Genomic DNA, 19,117 nt, shown 5'->3' on the forward strand with positions numbered 1-19,117 from the left:
AAGGGCTTCTCCCAGCATGTGCTCTGCGGCTTCTCCTCCCCTAATTATTCATGGCTGGCCGGCCGTACTTTCAGTTTCCCGGCCGCTCTTGTTTCCCTAATTCTCTCTCACGCTATCACGTGCCCTCTCTAGTACTGTTTTCTCTCTCAGCTCCCTCTTTCTCTATATCTTTATGTGTCAACTGTGTCTCTCTCCAGATTATTTGCCTACCCGTTTGTTTCATTTCAGTTTGTCTGTCTTATTCGTCCCTTTATTTTCTTTCATCATATGTGCCAGGCTGTCACCCCTCATCGCTCTCTTTTCTGTTTTCTGCATTTGCTTGTTATTCATGGCTGGCCGGCCGTACTTTCAGTTTCCCGGCCGCTCTTGTTTCCCTAATTCTCTCTCACGCTATCACGTGCCCTCTCTTGTACTGTTTTCTCTCTCAGCTCCCTCTTTCTCTATATCTTTATGGGTCAACTGTGTCTCTCTCCAGATTATTTGCCTACCCGTTTGTTTCATTTCAGTTTGTCGGTCTTATTCGTCCCTTTGTTTTCTTTCATCATATGTGCCAGGCTGTCACCCCTCATCGCTCTCTTTTCTGTTTTCTGCATTTGCTTGACACTTCCGAGCTTATTAAAGCATAACCCAAGACAGAATACAAACCACTTTATCCATTAGCATTATCCTTTTTATGAAATGTATTAATCTACTTGAAGTTGTGCGGGGCTTCTCCGAGAGGTAATGAGGTGTCAGCATCTGCTGGGGACCGAAGAGGCTTCCTCCTCTCAAGACACAGACGATCCTCAATTGACTGAGCGCCGGCAAAAGTGGGCTGGGACCGACTCCATTAAACCCTTCAGATGCTTGAGAAGAATCGATGTAATCATTTCATACAGCTAATACCCAGTGAGGGATGCACGCGCAGGCGGCTATGCAGACGACGTGCAAGAGAGGCGCGGAAACAGGAACGCGTGAAGATCCTTATGTTAAAGATTAGACTGCAAACGTCAACATTATCGGCGCCATCTTGCCCCTTTTCGAGCCCATTCGTGCGCGTAAGCGGCAGCCATTTTGAGCACCATGGCCTCCCTGCCCCTCGCTGATAGCCAGCGCGTCTCTCTCTCTCTTAACCTCGCAAGCATCCCCCCCCGCACGCTGACAACCCCCGCTCTCTCATGCCTTGGGTCATAAACCCCTCTTCAGCGCAGCTTCACCACAGAATCCCATCCTGTTCCCAGCGCGACACCTCCCCTCATTCCTTTCATGGCCTCAGATCCTTTTGATGCAAACCCCCTTTTCCTGTGTCCCCGTTTGTCTTCCTTGTTCCCAGGCCGCCACCTGGCCCTGCGGATACTGTTTTATTACCCCGTACAGTAGGAAGCTTCCCCTCCCCATCAAAAGACCCTCGAGCCGATCAAAGCCCCCACCCTATGAGATCCGATCAACCCCATGCATTCCGTGAATCGGCGGAATGCCCTGCTGTGCGACAACCATCACCTGTTGTGACCGGGGTGGGGAATCCCACTGTAAATATATGTGGGAACGGGCCTGAAGGGGAGATTCCGAGGATGTTCTTTCAAATATCAAAATGTTGCGAGAATGTGTTATGTGCAATAAAGGTCATAAACCCTAGTATAAGAGGCCAGGCCTCAGAGATGTGGTTAGAGCACCTCGTGACGATACTTGCTGTCTGAATTGATGTGTTCTCCTCCGGAGAGAATAAAATCCCCGTTTCCTGCCTTCCAGTCTCCAGCGCCTGCTTCTTCATTGATTAACATTGGTGGATCATAGAGGCGATACCGCCGGGCAACATAAAAGGGTCTTTGGTTACTGGTTGTCTTTGAAACCCTTTTTAACAATTGGCGTCCCAAACGTGGGGCCCATCAGCGACTCGTGGATCCAGTGGGAGAGGTCCTGACGACAGAGTGAACGACTGCAACGATCGGAAGGTACCCTGTCCGATAGACCCTCGTCTGACAGCCGATCATCCGAACTTCACTGGTTCCGAACAGACCTCTCTCGAGTGATCTGCGGTCCTGACTGGGAACCATCAGGAGTGCCACGAGAAGTACGAAGAGAAGAGGACGATCGGGCGCTGGATTCGGAAGACAAGAAACTGTCCATGCGGTCCGGGTAAGGTCGTGTAAACACGACGAATTGCGAAAGTGATTGATAATTGAAAGAGATTGATAATTGATGAGAAAATACTAGTATTACTTTTTGTTAATTTATTTGGAGATTCACTGTCTGCAAACGGAGAAACAACAGGCTCTCCCTTTATAAACAGCGAAGGATAGGTACGCACCCGTCGGACCTATCTTTCTCCCCCATTTGAACAATTGCCCCCCTCCCCCCCCATTGATTAACTGTTATAGATTGTTTTCTGGAGATTCTCTGTCTGCAAACAGGGAAGAATAGGTCCCCTCTTTGCAGATAGTGAAAGGGTAGGTGACGCGAACCTTTGCGAGCCTACTTATTCTCCCCATTGACCATATTGATTTTTTATTTTTGACCTAACATTGATTGCTCAAGATTGGTTCATGAGGTATTCACTACGTACAAACAACGTAGAATAGAAATATTCTGTCTAGTCTTTGCACGCAGCGATAAGATAGGTAGTGCTGACTATTATCCCATTGTGATCCGTCATGCCTGTCTTCTCCCCACTGGTTAGTAGCCTGTTTAGCCCGGACCGCTTATTAGAGATGAACCATCCGGCTCCGCTGGAAGGCACCCCTAATAAGGACATGTTCATGAAGCATGGATTAATCGCTATAGCCTATAGCCAGCTGTGGCATAAATATACGAAAAAGGATCGAGAAAGTCAGTGGCCACTGATAGGATCCTTTGAAGACGATAGAATAAACGCACTAGAAACAGCCCTTGGTAAAAACAAGACGACGCCCACTATGCTTGACAGCTTCGGCATGTGGCGAAAAGAAGCCGAACAACGCAAAAAGAGAACTGAGAGTAGGTTGGGAAAAGAGCTGCGGAAAGCAGCCCACCTAGCGGCCCAGAAACTAGAGAAAGAGATAAAAGAAAGAGAGGATACCAAACAGACACTAGAAATAGAAACGTCAAGCCAGTGTCTGGTTAGAACACCCTCCACGCTCTACCCTGAATTACACTCGAAACAGCGAACCAACGATGATCTGCTGCTAGGTCCTCCGATCATCCACATGCCCCCTCCATATGCCCCTTCCCAACCCTTAGCACAGCACCCACTACCCCCAGGTACAAGCGAGAGTAGCACCACGGCTTCAGCCCCCATGGCCTCTGTGCCGGCTGAACTCCTTGTATTAGATGCTACGCAAACGACAACGTTGGGCGGCCCAGAGGCCCGAAGGGTTGGTGCTGCCAGAACATACAGACTAAGCAAAAATGAGCGAGCAGGGGTCGATAAGATAGCAAAGATACTGGTAGAGAAGAGGGAAGATGAAGAGTCCGTCACGGATGTGTTTAATTCTTATACAGGGAGTCACAGACGACACTTTACTGTACAACTGTGTTACCACGTCTTAAACGCATACGAGGACCGATATCAAGAAAAAGGTCCCCAGAGCCTAACGACTCTGTACCGGAAGGTCGATATCGGGGATGAGAGTGAGAGTGATGTGACGGACCTCCTTACGCGTACGCTTGAGGTTTTCCGCCACCTCACTGAACAAAAGCCGAAAATCGAATCCACAACATCCGTAGCAACCGAACCACAAACTGAACGATCTAACACCATGATGCCGATACGAGAGGCTGCCCCTTACTGGGTTCCTCCACGAGGTGAAGGGACTCACGATGACGCGAACAACAAAGATGCAAAGGGAAGGGTAGTGTACAATTGGGTCTACCAACCATGGGACCGGCAAGAGATTCTGACCTTCCGGAAATCTCTGCCTGACCTACGTAAAAACCCCACTGCCTTCTATACTGAGTTGGGTACAGCCCTAGGATCGACGATTATGACTCTGGCTGACATCGACTTGTTTTTCGGGTTATGTCTACCAGCTGATGTGTGGAAGCAAATCCGGAAAGTCGACCACTCTGAGCTGTTTGGACATAACTGGTCACAACTCGATGGCATAGACAGACAACGAGAACCCGGGCAAAAGCCTTTGAAAGCCATTTTAGACCTCCCGGATAAAATCGTACAGAAATTAAAAACCCTGATTCCAGAAAAGAAAGTGGACTGGTCGATAGTAACGGCCTGTCGCCAGAAACCTCAGGAGGATGTATCGGAATACTTCTCCCGGTTTGAAACGGTGTTCTCCGATTACAGCGGCCAGGACCTGACCACTGCAACCGGACACCATCTGTTTGTCCAGAATTACGTTAAGGGTTTATCACCGGAGGTCTCGCAGAAACTGCAGGCCAGCGAAAGTAGTTGGGCAGCCTCCAAACCTACGGCTATCCTCCAGATGGCCCAATATTATGAACATCAGAAAAACGAAAACGATAGAACAACAGAGAGAAAGAAGAAAGACTTAAAGGAGAGGGTGATGATGGCTCAATTGCAAGGGGTGACTATGGGACGAGACCAATACCGGGGAAACCATCAGCTGAACGTCCCTAAAACTGCACCTCCCAAGGACCGTACTTCGACTCCCCACATTGGACGTACAGATATTAGGGAGGACCAGTGTGCTTTCTGTAAAGGAACGGGCCACTGGAAATCTCAGTGCCCAGTTCTTTTGGAACTCATCAGAAATCGAGATCCTAGGGATACAGCAAGTGGACCAAGAAATAGGGGACCACAGCGAGGGCCCCCAAACGACGCAACTAATGATAGATCAGGTAGGCCAAACACATTTGACCGACCCCGACAGAACCAATGCCAGCAATCTGACTACGATGATGTTCATGACTTTGCATAGGACTGCCTAGGGCAAGGGAGGGATCCAGTCGAGCTCCATGTTGACCAGCAAGGCCCTTATGTCACTGCTAAGGTCTTGGGTACAAAGTCACCATTCCTGGTAGACACTGGCGCAACACGTAGTGCATTATCTAAACGACTGATTCCAAGGGCACCCTTGTCTGGCTCACTAATAACATCGACAGGTTTCGATGGAACGCCCTCCACTAACCCTTTGTCCGCCCCGATCCTCTTTGACTTAGAAAACAACACCACTGACACCACGTTTTTTGCTTTCCTCCAATAGCCCTGACGCAATTATGGGACTCGACTTATTGAAACACTTCCGAGCAACGATTAGATGTTCCCAAGATGGAGTCCGAGTTTTCCTTTACGACAATCCCGTTCTGCTTAGGCATTGCCCCCCCAGACGCATGTTTTCCATCACCGACGCTGACACTTCCCTGCTCGACACTCTGCCTCCGTATCTGTGGGCCAAAACGGATTTGGATGTAGGACGCATGATGATCGACCCAGTGCACATTACTGTTCGACCAGATGCAACACTCCCAAAACTTCCACAATATCGGATATCGCCCGAGGGCGAGAAGGCATTGGTAGAAATCATCCAATCACTGATAGACGCAGGAGTGGTAGAGGAAGTGGTTAGCAACGTTTGCAACAGCCCAATCTTGCCCATCATTAAGAAACAGGGAGAGGGAGATGAGAAAGCATACCGCTTCATCATTGACCTTCGAGAGATCAACAAAGTGGTGGTACCCCAGTACCCTGTGGTCTCGGACATTACTACCATCCTGACTTTGATTCCCTCCACTGCCACCACCTTCACTGTCATTGACCTCAAAAACGCATTCTTTTCCATCCCCATCCACCCAGACAGCCGATATCCCTTCGGTTTCACCCTAAAAGCCCGCTCATATAGGTTCTGCCGAGCACCCCAGGGCTACACAGAAAGCCCTAGCATCTACAGCCAGGCCCTCAAGAGACAACTGGATCAGGTCCAGTTACCCGATGGAGTGGTGTTAGTGCAATATGTCGATGACATCCTCTTGGCAGCCGACACCACTCCACTAGCTGTCACAGCCACCATTCAACTCCTGCATTTCCTTGCAGAAAATGGCCACAAGGTCTCTAAGAAGAAGTTGCAATTCTGCCAACCCCAGGTCACTTACCTAGGCCACCTTTTGTCCAAAGACGGAAGGAAATTGACTCCTGACCGGATCCAAACCATTCTCGACACCCCCATCCCTAGGACCCAGAAACAGGTCCGCTCCCTACTAGGCCTCACCTCCTTCTGCCGACAGTGGTTACCCAACTTTAGTCTCGTAGTAAAACCACTGCTTTCGCTGCTAGCTAAGGATATCCCTTTCCCACTCCCTTGGACCCCTGAGTGTCAGGCTTCCTTCATGCAACTACGAGATGCCCTTTGCTCGGCCCCTGTGTTGGGTACCCCCGATTACACAAAGCCCTTCTCCCTTTACACTCACGAAAGGGAGGGGTGCGCTTTATCTGTCCTGACCCAGTCCATCAGCTCAAAGCAACGACCATGCGCTTACTTCTCAGCCACCCTTGATCCTGTAGCCAGAGCCCTGCCTGCTTGCCTTCGAGCTGTAGCTGCTGCTGCGATCTCTATCCGACAGAGTGAGGGGATCGTGCTCTCGAATTCCCTCACAGTACTGGTACCCCATGCAGTTGACACCCTCCTGAACCAAACCAAAACGCAACACCTGACGAGTGCACGACTGACTGGATACGAACTGACTCTGCTCGCACCCCACATCACTCTGAAGAGATGCACCACACTGAACCCAGCAACCCTGCTGCCCTTACCAGAAAACGATCCCAATGCGCACCCTGTACACGACTGTGTGACCCTCACAGACGAACAGACCAAAAGTAGGGTTGACCTCAGAGACACGGCCTTTCCCGACCCCGACGGAGAGCTGTGGGTGGACGGTTCTTGCATCAAACTCCCCGATGGCACCACTTCAGCTGCCTATGCAGTCACCACGGCTCGAACTGTAGTCGAGACAGCCCGCATAACGCAACGATCTGCCCAGGCAGCGGAACTGATTGCCCTGACACGAGCCTGTATTCTAGCAGCAGGAACCACAGCAAACATTTACACCGACAGCCAGTATGCCTTCGGGGTGGTCCACCATTTTGGGCTCCTTTGGAGGGAGAGGGGATTCTTGACCTCACACGGCACCCCCATTCTGCACGGGGATCTAGTCTCCGCCTTGATCGAAGCCGTCCTTCTCCCCAAAAAACTTGCAGTCATCAAATGCCAGGCACACAAAAGGGTGACAGACATTGTTGGACAGGGAAATGCACTAGCCGACACCACTGCCCGAACGACAGCTGAAAATAGGACGACAACACGCATGTACGTGACCAGGTCACAAGCAGAAAAATGGTCTGACGCTAGGGACACTATTAGAGACATTCAAATGGCTAGCACCCAACACGAACTGACTGAATGGACACGGTGGGATTAAAAGATGACGAAGGCTGCTGGCGGACAAAAGACACAAACAAATGGTTGCTACCTGACTCGTATCTGATTCCCATACTGACTATGGCACACTCCCCTGCCCACATAGGATCAGCCCCCATGATTGAACTTGTCTCCAGAGTTTGGCACAATGATAAGATCACAGAGTCCGCCAAGCGTCTGGTCCAACAATGCTTGATATGCCTGCAACACAACCCCGGGAAAGGAACTGTAGTACCCCGGGGAGGGTTTGGGGTCCCAAATCACCCGTTTGAAGTCCTGCAGATGGACTACATCCAACTAGACAGATGTCAAGGCCTGAAATATGTACTTGTTGTGGTGTGCGCATTTAGCAAATGGGTGGAAGCATACCCAACCCGTGACAACACTGCTATGGCCACGGCAAAGGTACTGTTAAAGGAGTTTTTTCCCCGTTACGGCCTTTGTCGAATTTTGTGGAGCGACAATGGCCCCCACTTCGTAGCCGAAGTTATCCAACTCATTTTGAAGGGGTTGGGTGTAAAACAAAAGTTCCACGCAGTCTTCCACCCCCAATCTGCTGGACTAGTTGAACGACATAACGCCACACTGAAACTAAAATTGGCCAAAATAGTAGCTACCACAGGACTGAAATGGCCAGACGCACTCCCCCTGGCATTGCTCTCAATGCGTTCCACCCCTACCAAACACCACTTGACGCCATACGAGGTTGTATTCGGCCGGCCTATGAATGTCTGGTCTGCACCGAAACCAACTTCCATTCATGACGTCCCGGACGTCCTAATGTCTGATTACTTATGCCAGTTGACTAAAACACTGTCTGTTATCCGACAACAGGTGCTGCATGCCATCCCTGACACTTCCAGGGGTCCCGGACACACCATCCAGCCTGGGGATTTCGTCCTGATCCGGAACTTCCAGCGTGCCAAGAGTCTGGAACCCCGGTGGACGGGCCCCTGGCAAGTCCTCATCACCACCCGAACAGCACTTCGGGTGGAGGGAAAACGCAACTGGCTGCATGCACACCACTGTAAGAAGATCTCCTCGACCCTGACCTCGACCGAAAACATCGACAACCAAGAAGAGATCCTGAACAAGGACCGACCGTCACTAACCTGCTATCCTGATACCGAAACACTTGAACTTTCAAAATTCTCTGATCCCACAGTGCCATCGAAAGAAGGGTATTTCCTGCGTCGAAAGGAGGGAGCCTCGGCTAAGTAGACCACGGACTGAGTTAAATCTCAGAACGGTGACCTAAACACTACCAAGGGTTACCCGGAGAGAAGCAAAACAAAGTCTGTGGTTCTGCCCGCTACCGAGCACCTTGAAGATGATGGAAGCGCCAGATAAGAAGATGATGGAAGCGCCAAATAAGAAGATGATGGAGGCAACAGGAAATACCCACCACAGAAACCCAAAAGCAGACAGACTCCACAGCTCAAAGACAATCGCACTCTTTATCACAATCCTTTTCTGCTTTCTCCTCATGACCACACTCTGGATTGTGGAAGAAAATGCACCTGCTCACGAAACATTCCTGACCACTGCCCAGCCTACCACCATGAAGGAACATTATCTGATTTCGCTCTCTCCCCAACTCAGAGAGAGGCGAAAGGAATTCTGGAATAACTCCTTCGTACAACTACTTCACCAGCACAACCTTGCCACCAATGCCACCAACTGTTGGATCTGTGGGTTGCTACCCCACGCCACTGGACACTCGATACCATTCATCCCTTCACCTTTCTCAGTTCACGGCTCCTGTCTTGCTTGGCTGATGCTTCTGCAAGAAAGCTTTAAGGACAATGCCACCTCCAGCAAAACCGTAACGCATTTCTACCAAGGGGTCTGGCGGAACAGAACAAAGACACACTTCTGCCCGCAGACCACCAACAACACAATCCACTTGGACATCCCTGCTAAAGAACAAATTGAAATGCAAGTGTTCAATAATCCAACCAGAACCACCTTCTCCTACCTGCGAAAACGAACGGCTGCCACTCTGACTGTGGCCCTGTCAGTCATCAACGTCACCGGCCACATGTGCATGGAAGGGCTTGGGACTCAGCTGGTAGGCCACAGTGCTTGCCGGTTTTCCAGAACTCTGGACTCCACCGACCCTCCTTCCTTTGTGGCATCTCCAAACACGTATTTCGTCTGCGGCACAAAGGCTTACACCTGGCTCCCCAAAGGCTGGGGGGGCACTTGTTTCATTTCCTTCATCCTTCCTCCGACTTATGTGGCACCAGCAAATCATCACAGACAAAAACGAGCCAAGGACATTGAACAAGCCGACTCAACAGGAGCGCAGTTCATCGATGCTATGAAAGGACTTGTCCCCCTCTGGGGCCCGATGGCAAACAGCCGTGCCATCCGACATCTGACTCAAGCAGTTGAGACAACAATGAACATCACGGCTGGTATCCTTGCTAACAACACCGCTGAACTTCAAGCGGTCCGCTTGGTGGCCCTCCAGAACCGCCTTGTCCTAGATGTGGTTCTTGCGGATCGTGGTGGGGCATGCCGCATTATTGGGTCCAGCTGCTGTACGTACATACCGGACAACTCACCCTCAGTGTACAAAGCCATCGAACATCTTCATAGACTCTCTTCAGAAGTCCACCAAGAACAAGAAGAATGGTCGCTTGGTGGGTGGTTCTGGAACACCGTTAAGAACTGGGGCTGGAGACTATTCACCATTATCCTGATTCCTGTGGTTGTAATATGCGGTTTATGCTTAGGAATTCAATGTCTACCACCTCTGTGTACATTATGCGTAAATTGTATTTGCCCTAAGACTGTGGACTTTGGAAACGAACATATGAGAGCAATATATGATGCCGAGGTTAGGAATTTGATGAAGATTGACATTGAGTAAGCAAGTTGGCTAAGATATGTTGAAAAGGGAGGACTGTTAAAGATTAGACTGCAAACGTCAACATTATCGGCGCCATCTTGCCCCTTTTCGAGCCCATTCGTGCGCGTAAGCGGCAGCCATTTTGAGCACCATGGCCTCCCTGCCCCTCGCTGATAGCCAGCGCGTCTCTCTCTCTCTTAACCTCGCAAGCATCCCCCCCCGCACGCTGACAACCCCCGCTCTCTCATGCCTTGGGTCATAAACCCCTCTTCAGCGCAGCTTCACCACAGAATCCCATCCTGTTCCCAGCGCGACACCTCCCCTCATTCCTTTCATGGCCTCAGATCCTTTTGATGCAAACCCCCTTTTCCTGTGTCCCCGTTTGTCTTCCTTGTTCCCAGGCCGCCACCTGGCCCTGCGGATACTGTTTTATTACCCCGTACAGTAGGAAGCTTCCCCTCCCCATCAAAAGACCCTCGAGCCGATCAAAGCCCCCACCCTATGAGATCCGATCAACCCCATGCATTCCGTGAATCGGCGGAATGCCCTGCTGTGCGACAACCATCACCTGTTGTGACCGGGGTGGGGAATCCCACTGTAAATATATGTGGGAACGGGCCTGAAGGGGAGATTCCGAGGATGTTCTTTCAAATATCAAAATGTTGCGAGAATGTGTTATGTGCAATAAAGGTCATAAACCCTAGTATAAGAGGCCAGGCCTCAGAGATGTGGTTAGAGCACCTCGTGACGATACTTGCTGTCTGAATTGATGTGTTCTCCTCCGGAGAGAATAAAATCCCCGTTTCCTGCCTTCCAGTCTCCAGCGCCTGCTTCTTCATTGATTAACATTGGTGGGTCATAGAGGCGATACCGCCGGGCAACATAAAAGGGTCTTTGGTTACTGGTTGTCTTTGAAACCCTTTTTAACACTTACAATGAAACACAGCGTTAATAGGTGCCCGTGATGTGCAAGGATATTATGATATGCAGTGAACCTTCCATAGTTACTATTAAACATGCATCTTTCCCTATGCAGACATGCACAAACAGTGGAAACAAGTACGGTGTTGTTGGCCAATACACTGACTGAATACGACCATAAGCATCAAACAAACAGAAAGCCACAACCTCAGCAACCACCAAAGAAAATGATGGTTGCAAGCATATCCAGGTCCTTTGAAGTTCGTGTCAGTGCTCATCACACAGCAGGAGCAGAGGCTGGGATCAGTCCATAGGACTGCCTGCTGCTGGGCAACGAGAAGGCACTCAAATATCAATAAAGACTATTAGATGGCAATCAGCAGTTGAACTAAGCCAGAACACAATTTAGAGGTTTCTCACTTCTGAAGGTTTGCTGGTTTGTGGCCAACTAATTATGTCATTTGTATAGCTTATTTTTGGGCCATTTATTAAAGTCGTTTTTCCATCACTAAAACTTTCACATAGTCATTTTGGCTAGCCTCCACACAACCACACACCCAACCACACACACAACCACACACCCAACCACACACACAACCACACCTCACACACAATCTCACACAACCACACACACAACCACACACAACTACACACACAACCCCACACACACAACCCCACAAACAACCCCAAACACCCACACACACTCCCAAACACACACACACACACAACCCCACACACAACCCCACCACCATACACGCATACAACCACTCACACATACAACCACTCACACATACAACCATCCACACATACAACCACTCACACATACAACCACTCACACATACAACCATCCACACATACAACCACCCACACATACAACCACTCACACATACAACCACCCACACATACAACCACTCACACATACAACCACTCAAACAACTACACACACAACCACACACAACCGCGCACACACAAACACACACATCTGTCGCCCTCACTCTATCTATTCCCCTCACTCTATCTATCTATTGCCCTCACTCTATCTCTCTATCGCCCTCACTCTCTATCAATCTATCTATCTATCGCCCTCACTCTATCTATCGCCCTCACTCTATCTATCGCCCTCACTGTCTATCTATCTATCGCCCTCACTCTGTCTATCTATCTATCGCCGTCACTCTGTCTATCTATCTATCGCCCTCTATCTATCTATCTATCGCCCTCTATCTATCTATCACTCCACCACAGCATCACTCAGGGGCACCACAGCATCACTCAGCACCACCACAGCATCACTCAGCACTACCACAGCATCACTGGTTCCAATATGTTCTCTCAGTGTTTGAAGCTTTATTGCAAATGTCACAAAAAAATGTTAATATTTCACTTCTGTTCTTGGATTTTAGTCACTGAACATAATCTTCACACCAGTTATTTACAAAAGTTTAAGCTATTGCCATTAAAATTACAATCACTTTTATTTAAGTATTAATTATTTAAAAAAATTAAAAGCCAATGTTAATTGTAATATCATTACATCTAAGTAAAGGCAATACAAAACATGTGACATTACAAATACTAAAAGTGTCACATATGCTAAAGTTAAAAGTATTGGCATTGTAAATCACAAAACATAAATATAAAATGTAATTTACAAAACCAATAGCTTCAACTTTCCTACTGCGAGACCTATTGGCAACGCCAGTGCTTGTTCTATTTGCTGGCTTTATTTGCTTTTTTTCTTGGTTCCAGTCAGGGCCGGACTGGCCATAGCAGGCACCGGGCGTTTCCCGGGTGGGCCGCTAGGGTGGGGGCCGATTTTGGACTTCTGGGGGGCCGTTTTTTTGTTACTGGGGGTCAGCAATATCGGCCCCCAGTAACAAAATCGGCCGAAACCGGCCCTCGCACACTACTTTGCTGCACTACCCCTCCCCCCAGGGGGGGCTGGCTGAGCAGTGTGCCAGGGCCGGTTTCTGTTCCCAGTCCGCAGTGCACACCTTTAGTTGGGATGCCTCATATTGACAATTCTGCACCACACAACATATCTACACTCCACATAATACCACTCAAAGCCCCACAATTATACTACACATAATTACGCTCTACTCAATAAAACATAAATATACCCCGCATAAATGCACTCTATAACACATACCAGCAATCCACATAAATGCACTCCACACCATAACACATAATTCCAATAAGCATAATTTTGCTTAACGCCACACAATTCAACTTCACACATTTCCAATACACACTACATAATTCCACACCAAAAAACATATTTCAAATACACAACACAATTCCACAACACACCACATACCTCCAAAAGACACCACACATTTACACATCAGTCCACAACAATTATAATACAACCCACATAATTCCAGTCCACACTCCTTATACGTCCAGTAAACTCCAAGCCAAAACACATAGGTACAACACTAATAGCTCGACTCTCTTGCAAATGCAAGACCTATTGCATTGCAAATACTTTTTTAAATTAAGCCTGCCATTTCACCAGTCTTGTGCGCTGCAAGCCCTGCGTTCAGCCAGATGCCCTGCACATTGCATGCTCACCAACCTGACAACCTGGAGCTCTGCCCATGCTGTACACTGTCAGTTTACTCACTCTACCATCTCTGTGCACTGCCAACCATACACACTGCCTAGCAGTGCCGGGCATTGCTAGCAATAAAGGCAGTGTTGCTCTCTGATAGCCATGCAAAGCGCCAGCCTGTGTGATGCCAGCCCTGAAGGTTGTGCTGTGCACTGCTGACCCTGCTCTGTTTCTGCCAGCCCTAAATACTGCCAGCATGCACTCACTCTTACTGGCCCTTGCAAAGGCAGCCCTTTTCTAAAAATAAGTGATATTGTGATGGAGAGTTTTATAGAAACACAATTGCATGGTGTCCCCTTTGATGTATGATATCTTCAGCCAGTCTGGCTTTTAACCCAGCACCACTTTGCCCACTGTGATTTTTTAGCCTATACTTGCAATGTAAAAAGCAAAATTGCAGTGCCCAAAATGTGTTATGGAGCCAGAAATGAGCGACAGCGTCGGACATGACGCGTCACATGGACTAGGTGTCAGATGAGTTCAGAATTGTTTGTTGAGAATAGTTTGTTTATTTACATGAGGTCCTACTTCGTGGTACATGTCATGCTGAAATTTGCTTTACCAATATCTTTATGTTTAGGCATGTTTATAAAAGTTTATTATTGTCTATGCTCAAATAGCCTTGAGCAGAGTGGTGATCACATGTGGTAATGCAACCCAAATCAACAGCCCGCTAAGCATTCATAAGTCACACGATGAGGTTTGCCACCAGCCTATGCATGCTTGGGTTCACCGTAGGTGCACACCTCTTTCCACATAATGCAGGATTCAGCTTCCAATACTGGGCTTTCATGTGAATACCTATTGCATTATTGGTGTTTCAGTCTTGCTTTGCATCTAATGAGCTAATAAGACTAATAGACGTGAAGCCTTAGCCTGTATACGAGAACCTTGGGGTCCCAGAGCACTCAGGGTTTGCTGGGCACCATAGGGGCCATTTACTTGGGGTATCGTGGGGCCACACTGCTGTAGAACTCAAACTGAAGTCCAAGTCTCTTGCTGTACCTGACTTTCTACCAGTCAAAGGCTTATTCAGGGAAGTGATGTAAGGTTAGACCTTCAACACACAGTAAATATTTAGATAACAGTTAATAATTGATTGACCAGTCAATGCTTTACTTTATAAAAGAAAATACTTTAATGTACTGAAGAAAATTGCGTTTGAAATGTTCGGTAATTAAAACGAGAAGTGTCTCACCGCTTCCAAGCAAGAGGTCCAATCAGTAAAGTTATTGTAGCATTAATGTACACAGCTATATAAACAAATCATATGGGGGCATTCGGCTGAGGTGACGCAATGGAAAGTGGCAACCAATAAGGGTTCTCATCTTAGTCATGAGTTAGGGCTATTTTTGTAAACACAAGTGGCTATTCAAGTTTCCAGAATTAATCTTCTAAACTTTTAATTTTTAAAGTTTTGGGCTTTTGGGCTGGGGGGAGGGGCAGCCAGAGCCCAATTGGGCTTGTTGGGCTGCCTTGGGCTAGGGTTGGGCTGCCTTGGGCTAGTGTTGGGCTGGTTTTGGATGGGGTGTATTTAGCCGGCCATCTTAGTCACTGGCCACCATTTTGGTGGTAGGGACACGACGGCCCACTGAGGGACATAGTAGTGGGAGCATTTTTGTCCCTCTCGCCCTCCCTAATCTTTAATGGGATCTCCAGGAAGAGTTTGGGGGTAGAAGGCCATTAGGGTTTGAGGTAAGAATGTGGGTAGTTTTGTTGGGAACAGATGGATCGGTGGGGAAGCATGTATTTTGGTTGTCACTTGAAGCAGGTGCTGGTGTGGCTAACAATGGTCTTTATTGGGGCTTTTTTCCTGGGTAATAGTTAGTACAGCCGTTTACAGTTACAGTTTATTGGTTGGGAAGGTCACTCCGGGAGCACGCAGGAAGGGGAAGTAGCATAGGAAGGTTGCATAGATAGCTAGGTGAAGAAAGGTTAAGAAGTTGCAAGTTTGGGACTTTATAAATGTTTGCAAGGGGGAAAACTTTAGGGGAGTGGAGTAAGGTAGGAGGAAAATATTTAGTGAGGTTTCGTTTTGTACGGCACAGGCCAAGGATTTTTGATGTAAGGTGCACCTGTCTACAATAAAGAGGCCTTTTTCACATCAACAAGCTAGTCTGTGGTCTGTGCTGCACCCCTCTTTGGCCCAATTGCTGATTTTGTTAGAAAAGTGGAACATAGACTGAACACCAGGGCCTTCGTGGTTGCTAGGGAGAGCACCCCCTTACTCTGCTCGGGATTGTGGCCTAGCGACTCAGACAATAGAGTACGATAAGTCAGTGCTCAGTCAATACTCTGTTGTTCACAACTGAGGAAGTACTACATTACACACAGAATAAAACTATTACATAATTTGTTTCAGAACATACATCTGAATTATCACCTCGTTCCCCTTTAATTGATTCTGATGTGCCTGTCTTTGTAATTTGTCTGTCGTGGGACCCATTTGGGACATATACTTCTGCGTTCCTTCACATGGCGTGGTGCGGCTCCGTGTTTGCGCAGGCAGGGGAGTGCTACTGCAGGGCCTGCCCTCTGGCGCATGCGTATTTGAAGGACTGGCTGCACAACAGATTCATAGGTGAGAACAACCTCCTGGCACAGGGAGCAGTATATGGGGCTAGGGAGGGTGGCTACTGCCAGGGCTCAAATCCTAAAATAAGTTGGGGGACTCCTCAACTTAGGCACAGTAGGTGTGCCATCACTGCGAGTGAGACATCACAGGAAGTGACATCACTGCGCTTGGCATCGCATAAGGCATCACTGGAAGTGGCGTCAGAATCCATGAGGTTTAGGGCACCTGCTGCAGATCTCTATATTGCAAATTACAATAGGATAACTCTGTGTGCAATCTCTGGTAATAGGTCGTCTTGATTCCACACCTTCTGTTGCCCAATTTATTTTATTTAACCCATAGGTTACAGTTGCAATCAGGAAAAATAGCGCAGCAGGTTCTACACCCTCCGCAAACATCTCCATGTAAGCTGCAATGCACAAGCCTGAATCCTTGCAAGCTCAGTCTTTTGTTATTCACAGTTGATAAGCCAGTTTGCATGTGTGCTACTACACGAGCAGTTATTAGTGCAATGACAACCATAGACATGCTTGACAGTTCCACAAAGCCCACATTCTTGCATATACGCAGAACAAGAGTCAAAACGTCTTGGCAACTTAGGAGCTGAGTGTGGCTTTCTTTGTTTGGCTGCTCCAGCTGGTGGCAAGGTTCCAAGTGTGCAATGCTTGACACCCAACCACGCCCAGTCAGAACACAACACTCTGTCAAAAGGAATTAGTGAAGTAAAATACAAAGTTTTAGCTCCTTGGCAAAGGGATCAGAATGTGTTTCCCAGTGTTGCTACTCGGCATTGGGTCACACCGAGAAAGATTCACTGGGCAGCCCTAAATCTCATTCCCTGTTAAAGTACAGTTACTGTGGCCTGAATCTAGCTGCCTCCCATCGGTCCTTAACTTGTGTAAAAGGAAGTGACAGGGCCCAAGATATTTCTCGGGAGACCACTGCCCCTTTCAACACCGACTCGTCCTGCCAGTGCTGCCAAATACAACTACTGTCTGTCACGCTCCTGCAAACGTATCAATATTCCTGGCCACCCACAGATGCAAGAAAGGCCTGAAGGTGCTGGTATTATTAATCTATAAGTATGTTGTATTGTTAAAGTTTCTACTGATGTTTACAAATAGGCAGACCGCGCTACCATGTGGTGTACTGTCATAAATATGTACCAGTGTCAGAAATAAGTGCTGGCGCTGAGCACTGGCAAACACCGGCACAAATAAAGCACTGCCCCCCAATCCCCAATCCCCAATCCCCCCTCCCCCCCCCCCCCCCCCCCCCACTCTAGTGCTGCACTGCCCAAAGCATGGCTATGCTCCTGAAAGTACACTTTCCCTAAATATCCTGGGACGGTAGTTAGAATAGTACATTTTTGAATGCTTGGTCGTGTTTCTGCACCTCTCCTCTGACTTTAATGGGAAGCCAACGATTCCTTCCGGGAGGCGGGGACAGAAAGGAGAGCGTCAACGATTATGAGACAAGTGCAAGGAGTTTCTTCTAGCTTGCGACACATTAACATCCCAATTTGCTGTTTCAGCGCCCACCCTTACACCCTGTGAGAGACGTTGTAAACATTGCACTTTACTGTGACAATTAGTATTGTGGGCTTATGCACAGCCGATAAGTGCATAAAAGAAGCCACAGGCCATGCGGTCTCTCTCCCCTCAGCACATTAATAATCCCTTTATGCTATCTTTCTGGACAGTAATGTATTATATAACATAACATTTTGCACTTTTGCATAATTAATTAAAAGAAGACAATATGGTGGTATGAAAGGTTCCATGGACACAGAAGAATCTCTGTTGTTTTTCCACAGATTAATATACTTTCCAATGTGTTCCTTTTCATCTTCCTCAATTACATCTTTTTTGATTTGTCCATATATTGTGAGTGGGCTCGCCAATATTTCTTGGGGGAAAATGTGGTTTTCATTATGAACTATTAGCACCAAGTTGTTCTTTTCAACTATTCCCTCTTTATAGACTTCAACTTCACTTTATAGGGAACATTCAATGTGTCGAGGTCAAATTCGCAATTGACCCTATGGAAACCTTGAATATCCTCCTCATTTTTTATGTTTATATTCCCCCAGGCTCTAAAATGGATGCACTAGTGATAGAAATGTTTGAGGGAATAGAAAAGGTGGTACAAGGACAAGGTTTTCCGTCAGTTTTCCTAACAGGTGATTTTAATGGGAAGATATCTAATGACTTATTAGAACAAGCATTTGCAATGCATTAGGTCTCGCATTAGGAAAGTTTGAGCTATTGGTATTGTAAATGACCATTATTTTATTTATGTGTTGGTTTTGAAAATAGCTAAATTAATAGCTTTGTCATTTACAATGCCAATAGTTTTAACTTTTGCAAATGTGACACCTATAGCATTTGTAATGCAATATGTGTTGTATTTACGTGACTTAGATGTATTGATATTACAAATAACAATGTTTTTAAAAAAAAATTAATAATTAATACTTAAATAAAAGTTATTGTGATTTATAATGGCAATAGCTTAAACTTTTGTAAATAACTTTTGTGAAGATTATGTTCAGTGTATTTTATTGTGACGAAAATCCAAGAACAGAAGTGAAATATTAACATCTTTTTGTGACATTTTTAATAAAACTTGAAACATTGAGAGAACATATTTGAACCAGTTGTTGTTGAATGGTTGCACAGATTGATGCTGGGGTGGCGCGGAGTGATGTGGTGGCGACGAGTGATGCTGTGGTAGCGCATAGTGATGTTGTGGTGCCCCTGAGTGATTCTGTGGTGGTGCTGAGTGATGCTGTGGTGATG

At 47.4% G+C, this 19,117-nt stretch overlaps 1 protein-coding gene across 2 annotated transcripts in view; it reads left to right on the forward strand.

The window, feature by feature from the left end:
• The window catches only part of GRB7 (growth factor receptor bound protein 7), a 672,870-nt gene that overhangs the window by 184,587 nt on the left and 469,166 nt on the right, over positions 1-19,117 (forward strand). The gene's annotated exons all lie outside the window — the stretch shown is intronic.

The sequence above is a fragment of the Lissotriton vulgaris genome, chromosome 5 (assembly GCF_964263255.1).
Source record: "Lissotriton vulgaris chromosome 5, aLisVul1.2, whole genome shotgun sequence".
NCBI classification, from domain to species: domain Eukaryota; kingdom Metazoa; phylum Chordata; class Amphibia; order Caudata; family Salamandridae; genus Lissotriton; species Lissotriton vulgaris.